This window comes from Dasypus novemcinctus, chromosome 9, assembly GCF_030445035.2.
Source record: "Dasypus novemcinctus isolate mDasNov1 chromosome 9, mDasNov1.1.hap2, whole genome shotgun sequence".
Taxonomy (NCBI): domain Eukaryota; kingdom Metazoa; phylum Chordata; class Mammalia; order Cingulata; family Dasypodidae; genus Dasypus; species Dasypus novemcinctus.
Genome location: NC_080681.1, coordinates 48930562 through 48939123, shown reverse-complemented (window position 1 = coordinate 48939123; position 8562 = coordinate 48930562). Strand labels below are relative to the sequence as shown.

Below are 8562 nucleotides of genomic sequence, written 5' to 3'. Positions count from 1 at the left end.
CATCCTCCACTATTATACCAACCTATACTTAAATATTCCTTGGTAATTGTGCATATAATAGGATGATCAGATTCCCAAATTGCCTGTTTTAACACTGAAAGTCCTGTGTCCTGTTAAAACCCCCAGTCCTTGACAAACTGGTATAAAATAACTCTACAGTTTGCCAGATATTTCTCAGTCATTTCAAGTCAAAGAGATATAGTACAGAAATGCAGCATTTGCATTTAGGTAGCCAGAATGATTCAAAGTAACAATCTGTCTCATATTTATGAAGTTGCAACTCTTAGAAAATAAACTACTTTTGTAAGCAATAACATTATCAGCTTCTTTTTCTCATATTTTCATTCTGATATGTAAAGATGTGTGTAATGCATTTCTGTCTCTGGCCTAAGATGTGTGATTTATATATCTTGATGTTTTCTAATATTGGGAGGACATAATAAAACAAAACAGAGCAAAACTATTAGCTTTTATTCTGAGTTTCTATGTAATAAACAACAACATGGTGAGAAAAAAAATCCCATCTTGTCTCCTATGTGCCACTTTTGTGTACATATCTTATACCCTTGGTAATCTGTACATGTTTCCCCTTGTCCTCATACTATTATTTTTCTTTTCTTTGAGTCCATCAAAATGAATTGTTTCCATGTTTGATACAGCATTGTGTTCCTGTAAGAAAAGAAAAGCCTTCTTGTTATTCTACCTCTATTAAGCTACTTTCACTTTGCTGATACTCCCTCCTCAAGAATAGCTTAATTTAGCAATTACTCATGGTTTCAGATTGTTAGTTTAAAGGTTTGAGGAGGCAGGGAGTAGGTGGAGAGCCATGGCAGTGGCAGCTGTGGAGGCAATGCAGTCCTGCATCCTGCAGGTTTCTTCTAAGATGAACTCCACCTGGGGTTCAGTATCCTCCTCCTCTTCTTCTTTAGTGCCAACCATAAAACTCTTAATTGGTGGCACATTTGTTGAATCCAAGAATGACAAATGGATTGGCATGCACAACCCAACTATGAATGAGACAAACATCAGGGTCCCTTAGGCCACCAAGGATAAAATGGATGCAACCTATGCTTCCTGAAAAGGTGCTTTTCCTGCATGGGCAGGCACTGGATTAAGTCGTCAGCAAGTTCTGTTCCACAACAAATTATTAAAGAAAATTTGAATGAAATCTCCAGGTTAATCATGTCAGAACAAGGGAAGACTTGAGCTGATGCACAAGAGATGTATTTGAAGGCTTTCAGGTGGTTCTGCATGCCTGAAATGTGACATCCTTCATACTGGGAGGGACCATGCCATCCATCATCAAAGACATTGCACCATTCTGTTTTCCTGCCATGATCTCCCTTTGGATGTTTCCCATGGCCAAGGTGTATGGAAATACCTTCCTAATGAAACTATCACAGTGTGCCCTGGAGCAACTACGCTTCTTGCTAAGGTGCTCCAGTAATCTGGTATGCCAGATGGAATACTGAGCATCATCTATGGAAAACATGAAGCTGTAAATTTTATTTGGGATTATCCAGACATCAAATCAATTAGCTTTGTGCTATCCAACCAGGTAGGAGAATACATTTTCAAGAAAGGGTCAAGACATGGCAAAAGAGTTGAAACCCACAGAGGAGCCAAGAACTATGAAGCAGCCATGCAAGATACCAGTAAGGAAAATACCTGAGCCAGCTGGTTGGGGAAGCATTTGGAACTAATGGTCAGTGCTGGATGGCTCTTTCAACAGTGATTTTGTGGAAGATGCCAGGAAATGGCTTTCAGAGCTAGTGGAGTTCACCAAAAACCTGAGAGTCAATGCAGGAGGCAACCTGTAGCTGACCTTGGCCTTCTGATTACCTTCAAAGTCAAAGAGCAAGTCTTTAGTTTGACTGATAGTGGAACAAAGGAGAGATACTCCATTATCACTGATGGATGAAAACTTAGTTAAAGGCTATGATAATAGCAACATTGTTGGACAAACTGTCATCTCAGAAATCAAGCAAAATGTGACTTGTTACAAAGAGAAGATAATTTGGTCCGGTTCTCGTGGTTCTGGAGACAGAAGCATTGGATGAAGCCATCAAGATTATAAATGGCAACCCATGTGGAAATGGAACTGCCATCTTCACTACCAGTGGAGCCACAGCTCAGAAATAGTCCTACCTGGTGGATTTTAGCCAGGGATTATTAATACATCAAAAAAAACCACACACACACACACAAAAACAGGCAGATGAGGAGCCAAATTGCACTTGGCCTGTTTACCTGTGTGAGCTTGTGGAAATTATGTATCCCCCTTGTGTCTCAAGTTTCTCCATCTGAAAATGAGAATAATAGTCCCCACCCCAATCAGCATGGCAGAGTAAGACACTTCAGGGCTCCATCCCTACACAGAAACATTTGAACAACCAGTAAGAGCTGGCAAAACCATCTTTGCCAAAACTCCAGAAAACAGTTAAAGGACTGGAGTAATAGGGTGAGTGCTGAATAAAGAAAATGACCACTTAGAAGTGGTTGGATCTTAGGGCACCTTGGCTGGACCCATCCCTAGCCCTCACTGTCTCAGCACAGAGCTGGCCTGCTTTCCCAGTGCAGGTTCCCTAGTCCCTGTTGCAGAGGGAGCATGTGTATCTGACCTTTTCTTTTGGTAGTTGCCTGGTGGATTCACTGTCCCAGAACTTGCTCTGTATGTAGAAGGCAAGTTACTGAACTCTCCTACAGAAAGTGTGGGAGAGTAGTCAAGTCATGCTCCCTGGGGATTGCTGGCTGTAGAACTACAGTGCTCTGGATGATGGGAAGGGGGAATATTCATGTTCATGTAAACAGGGGAATTCCTTGAATCACATGCACTTGCCCAAAACAAGACACAAGTCCAGAAAACTCCAGGGAGGCCTCTACACTTTGGTCTAGAGCTATTGTCTAAATTCATTGTATGAATAATTCCTGAAGGACAGTACTTGCACAGGTCAATCTACAAAGACTTGGGAAGGGTGGGTTTGTGTGTGTGTGTGTGTGTGTGTGTGTGTGTGTTTATTAGCTCCTGACACGAAAGGTCTGTCACAATACTAGATGGATACAATCTTCAATAGCAGACACCACAGAGTCTAAATTCCAGCAACAACACATTAAAATATCAACATGTCCAGGTTTCAGCAAAACATTACAAACTATACAAAGAAACCAAAAGAAGTGGTCCAGGCAAAGGAGAAGATTAAAGCATTAGAAAACATCAATGAGGAGTATCAGACCGGGGATATACCAGACTTTAAAAAAAAAAATGGCCCTAAATATGCTCCAAGAGCTCATAGAAAACATGGACAAAGAACCAAAGGAAATCAGGAAAAAAAATGAATGGTATACTTGGGAGGGGTTGGGATGGGAAGATTTCTGTTGTATATATGTTTCTGCAATTAAAAAGAAAGAGCAACCAAAAAGATAATAAAAGTAAGTGCAATACATGAAACTGGATGGTATCTAAGAACAGAGAAGAAAAGGCTTAAAGGATATTATTGAGAAATAAGAAAAACTGGAATATAGAATTTGTGGCAGTTTGATATTGTTTATGAATTCCAAAGATAGATATTGGATTGTGTTTGTGGACTGGTCTGTTCCTTTGGGCATATTAGATTATAATGGATTTGGAGGTTTCCCTTTTACTAGATTGGGTAATGATTAGGGCTTTGATTGGGTCACATCAATAGGACTTTGAGTCCCCACCCACCAAGGAGACAGGGACTCAGAGAAACCACACCGTAGAGAAGGGAGGTGAGAGTTTTGATCCTGGAGTCTGGGAAGTAAACACAAAGAGAAGCAGATATGTGAGAAAGGAGAGAAGGCTCCATTAGACATGGCAGAGGCCCCAGGAAGAGAGATGAGCCATGCACCTCATAGTCTACCACTGGCCTTATGGAGAGAGCAGAGCAGCTGAGCATGGAGAAAAATGAGCCCTGGGAAGAAAGGAACCCAGGAAACCTGCATCCTTTTAGATGTTGGCAGTCATCTTGCTCCATTATGTGGCAACAGACTTTGGTGAAGTAACTTACGCTTCATGGTCTTGTAACTGTAAGCTTCTACAGATTTCTGGTATTTTGCATTAGCACCCCTTTGGCTGACTAATACAGAATGTAAGCTTTATATCAACATTAGCTTTCTTGGACTTGATAACTCCATTTTAGGTGATTACATAAGTGAGTATATGTGTTCATAAGGAAATGTACATGGATATGAGTTCAAGGGTTATGATGTGTGCAAACTGCTCTCAAATGTTCAAAAATAGATGATAGATAGATAGATAAGTAGGTGATGGAGTGATACGGCAAAGATGACAAAATGCTGACATTGGTGGATCTGTTTACCTGGGGTGTGGTAGAGGTATGTTTGATTTCTTTGCATGGGGTTTATATTACTTTTGCAACTGTCCTGTAAGTTTGAAATTATTTTAAAATAAAGCATTTTTAAAAATCAGAAAAAAATATTGTTATTTTAAATGAGAAAGTTTGAGAGGATTAGCCTCTTTCTGCTACTCAGTAAAAGCCAGAAAAATGTAAATCTTCTTGGAAATATGTAATATGTCTATTATTTCATTATCTATGCTTTGCAGAGAGAAAGATAGGGAAAGGATTGTACCCTAGTACAGTCTCCTCTACTCAAAGTGAAAGAGCATTTTAGTTGAGAAAGTGTCAAAATTTGACTTTTATTTTCCTAACAGAACTAAAGTTTGCCTGTGAAAAATCACAAAATACAAGACAGTGAAGTTTTTAGTGAACCCCTGATTATTTCACCTACTTCGTTCATGCAATCAGAATTCTGAGTCGAAAGAACTGAGGTTTATCTAGGCTTTCTCATTTCTAGCAACATTAAAATGACATGGTTAAGCAACAAGGAGGCTTTCAGGAGATAACTCTTAGAGAATATATACTACTAGGCTAAGTTTCAATTTCACAAGAATGAGATTCACAAATACAAGCATCATTAAGGGCCTAGTGCTGTAGTATATCTTCCTTCACTAGACATTGCCCTTGTACTCCCGGGATTCTTTCCACTCTATTAGTGAACGTAGCAGGACTGCCCAGGATGGAAATTCAACACTCTTCATTTGAAAAATGATGATGGACAACCCCCATTCCCAAGAAGCAGAAAATATCTACAACAGCAAGCCAGACAGTTCCATCCATCTGCCCCTGGGATCTAAGCCCCCATTCAATCAGAAGTAGAATGGGCATCGCCATCCCAGAATCCTCAAGACTGAGGAATGAACAAACCAGGGGGGGGATGCAACTACGGACTAAAGTAGACTTATTCTTCTTCTATTATCGACATTATTATTCTAGCAGTGGGAAAAATTGTACCATTGATGTAAAGGCAGTGACCACTGGAGGTTCTGATGAGTAGGAGAGGGAAGAATAGGTGTAACATGGCGACACTTTTGGAACATTGGAATTTTTTTGTTTGACACTGCAATGATGGACACAGGCCATTATATGTTTTGTCAAAACCTCTAAAGTGGTACAGTGCAAAGTGTAAACCATACTACAGTCCACAGTTAGTAGCAATTCTTCAATATGTATTCATCATTTGTAACAAATATACCACATTAAAGAAAGATGTTGTCAGCAGGGAAAAGTGTGGGAAGAAGTGGATTGGTGTATTAGAATTCCGTATATTTTTCGATGTAATATTTATGCAATCTAAAGCTTATTTAATAAAACAAAATGACATATTTGGGCTAAATTCTAAATTCCCAGCTTCTCCGAGGTAAAATTTTAATTGATCCATTGGAATATTTTCCTGATTAATATCTAGACTCAGAGAATGTCAGGTATTCAAAGTCAGAAAGTATAGTCAGGAGAGACAAATTGTCCTTGAGGTTATTGTATTAATTTTTTGTTTTTTGAGTAGGAGTATTTTGGCCATTCTTTAGCATAGCATAGTTGATTAAGTCAATTGGAGTTGAATGCCCTATTTTTTCCTTTTTTATTCCCTCTCTTCTCCTCATAAATCAATTTACTGCTTGACAAATAAGCACATAATGCAAAAGGCCAATTTACAGATCGGTATTATTGAAGAGAGAGCACAAGTTTATTGGCAAGGGACCACATTTCGCCTACACTGCAGCTCTGGTGGTGGAAAGCTGTTTACAATGTTTGATATATGACCTCTACATCTGCTGCATTGTGAGGAAATGAAGATATGGTCAAATGGGACCAAAATTAAAGTGTAGAAATTCAAATATTCATGCATTTTCTCCATTAAAATTTGATTCGTTCACAGTCTTGTCAAAATTGGGAATTGATTTGTTCTGATCAAAGTAATTTCAGTTACAAAAACATTGCAATTGTTTTAACAAAAATACTATTAAGAATTCTATTGGTTAACAGTTTTAATTATGCTATTCATATGAACAATTGAATTTTCAACGTCAAAGCAAAAATTATAAATAATATAAATAATTATACAAATTCTTAGAGTTTCTGTTATAAGGTAGTTTGTTGTGCTTTGTAGCTTTGGAGACCTGTGTGTGAAAGTGAAGAAAAGATAGTTGTTGGCTTAATATGAGAAAATATTTTTACAATAAGAGATTTTCAAATACAGAATGTTGCCCTGTGCAGCTATGAATTTCTCTATCAAGGGATGGATTTGACCAATTGCTGACAGACCTCCTCACAGAATTACTGCTAAGGGAATTTCTAATGTGTCAAGGAGCAAACTAGATGTCCTCACAAGTCCCTTCTAAACCTATCTTGATAACATTCTCAATAAGGATTCCATAACAGTTATTTCACTATAGTTCTATATGGTATATAATAAACCTGCTGCCAATATAGCTTTAACATTTAAAAAACAATTTAGGCTGTTGTGTTGGGGTAGATGTGGAGATGTTAACCTCTTTTAAATGTAGTGAGGGCTATGATTTTTCTTGAACATTGTCTTTTCCATTGTACTGTATGGTTCTAATATTTTTTTAAAGAAAACCTGTCTGGTGCTTTTAAATAATTCATGCTCTTTTTCATTACAAAACCAAAAAGTCAATTTAAAAAGTTAGTAAAATTTTTATGAAAGCTGGAGACTATAATAACTTTGATTTTTTAAGGAGTGTAAAGCAACAATATTGCTTCCTTGTATACCTCTTTTCAATAAGAAACAATTTAAAAATTTACATTTTTCAAGGGGAGATGATTCTCATAAACACAAATAAGTATGCATCACCCTGTGCCAGGGTGGATGACTGTCACTCAAATCACTGTCAGACTGCAAGCTACCCTGATAGAATCAGAAAAGAAAATAGAGTTAGTAAGATGGGTTTACAGAATGATGTCTGAATGAATGACAGATGTTTGTGCGATAACTATATTATGTGCACTAAAGCTTTACTATAGAATAATTGCTTCTAATAACTTTTATGTTCATGATTAATTTGTCATAAATTCACATGTATTTCAAAAATGACCTAAGAAATCTAAATAATTGTTCTTCAGTTGTTTTCTCCCAGCACGTTCATTTTAAAAAGTAACCGATTTGAGCAGCTATTGAATTGTGGATTCCAATAATCTGTGAGATCACAAATATATGGACCAAATCTTCCTGGCTCATGGAAGACCTGACATTATGCCCAAGATTATTATCACTCATCAGCCACATAATATCGTCTGCTATAAAATGGGTAGTGTGATTAATAACAATAATTTGGGCATGATCTAGAAAGCTGTGATCTTTATTGAGTAAATGGATTGGTGACTTTTTCTTTTCATGTTGATTTTACTCAATTTGTGCTGCTTTCAGTTATTGATACAGTTTATTACTGTTTCAATTATGATGGCATTTCACATTAAATGAATTCAATAGCAAATGTCAGGTGAAGCAAGAAATGCATTTATTTGTTCCGTAGAAACACTTTCAGCCTACTCTTGAGGTCTCCTATTTCATTCATCACCAAGCTGATGGAAATACTTAATCTATGCTTGATAGTCTCTTATTCAAATGTGTAACAGATTTTTGGTCTTGATATTTAAAAATATGAAGCTTTTTTTAATTTCTTCCCAATTCCTTTACATGAAGTTTTATTATGATGACCTTTTCTGCTGAATCAAAACAAAATATGCAAAATATTATTCCGTGAATACACATTTATTACTTGGAAATCAACTGTTACTTCATGTTTGTCCCAAGTATATATCTATCAAAACTTTAAATATGTGCCTATATATAAATGTATATAAAGTGCATACATATTGCTTTGGTTCCTACTGGAAACACACTGTGATTAAATTAAATGTCTTCCTGTATTTAGTTTGAAATGCCAGCTGGTCATCAGCCAAAAGCAATATATTGTAGTCAAATAAGAGAATAGGTAGGTGAAGCCAGCCAGTTTAAGTTGAAATTTTACTTAATAACTTATTTGCCATTTAATAAGATCTGAATTAAATTCTGTTTCATATTTTTCATTTGTAAGATGAGAGGTAATTGAATGTATTAATTCATTTTCTAACTATTAGAACAGAGTCTGGCTCATAAGAAATGCTTCATTACTGCTAACTATTACTGTTAATTAAAGGTCTGTCCTGAGGCAAAATTCCTCTC

The 8562-nt window shown here is 36.9% G+C and overlaps 1 pseudogene; it reads left to right on the top strand.

Annotated features, from left to right (window-relative positions):
* The first annotated feature begins 826 nt into the window (after positions 1-826).
* On the top strand, positions 827-2307 carry LOC101414144 (methylmalonate-semialdehyde/malonate-semialdehyde dehydrogenase [acylating], mitochondrial pseudogene; annotated as a pseudogene).
* Positions 2308-8562: the final 6255 nt, after the last annotated feature.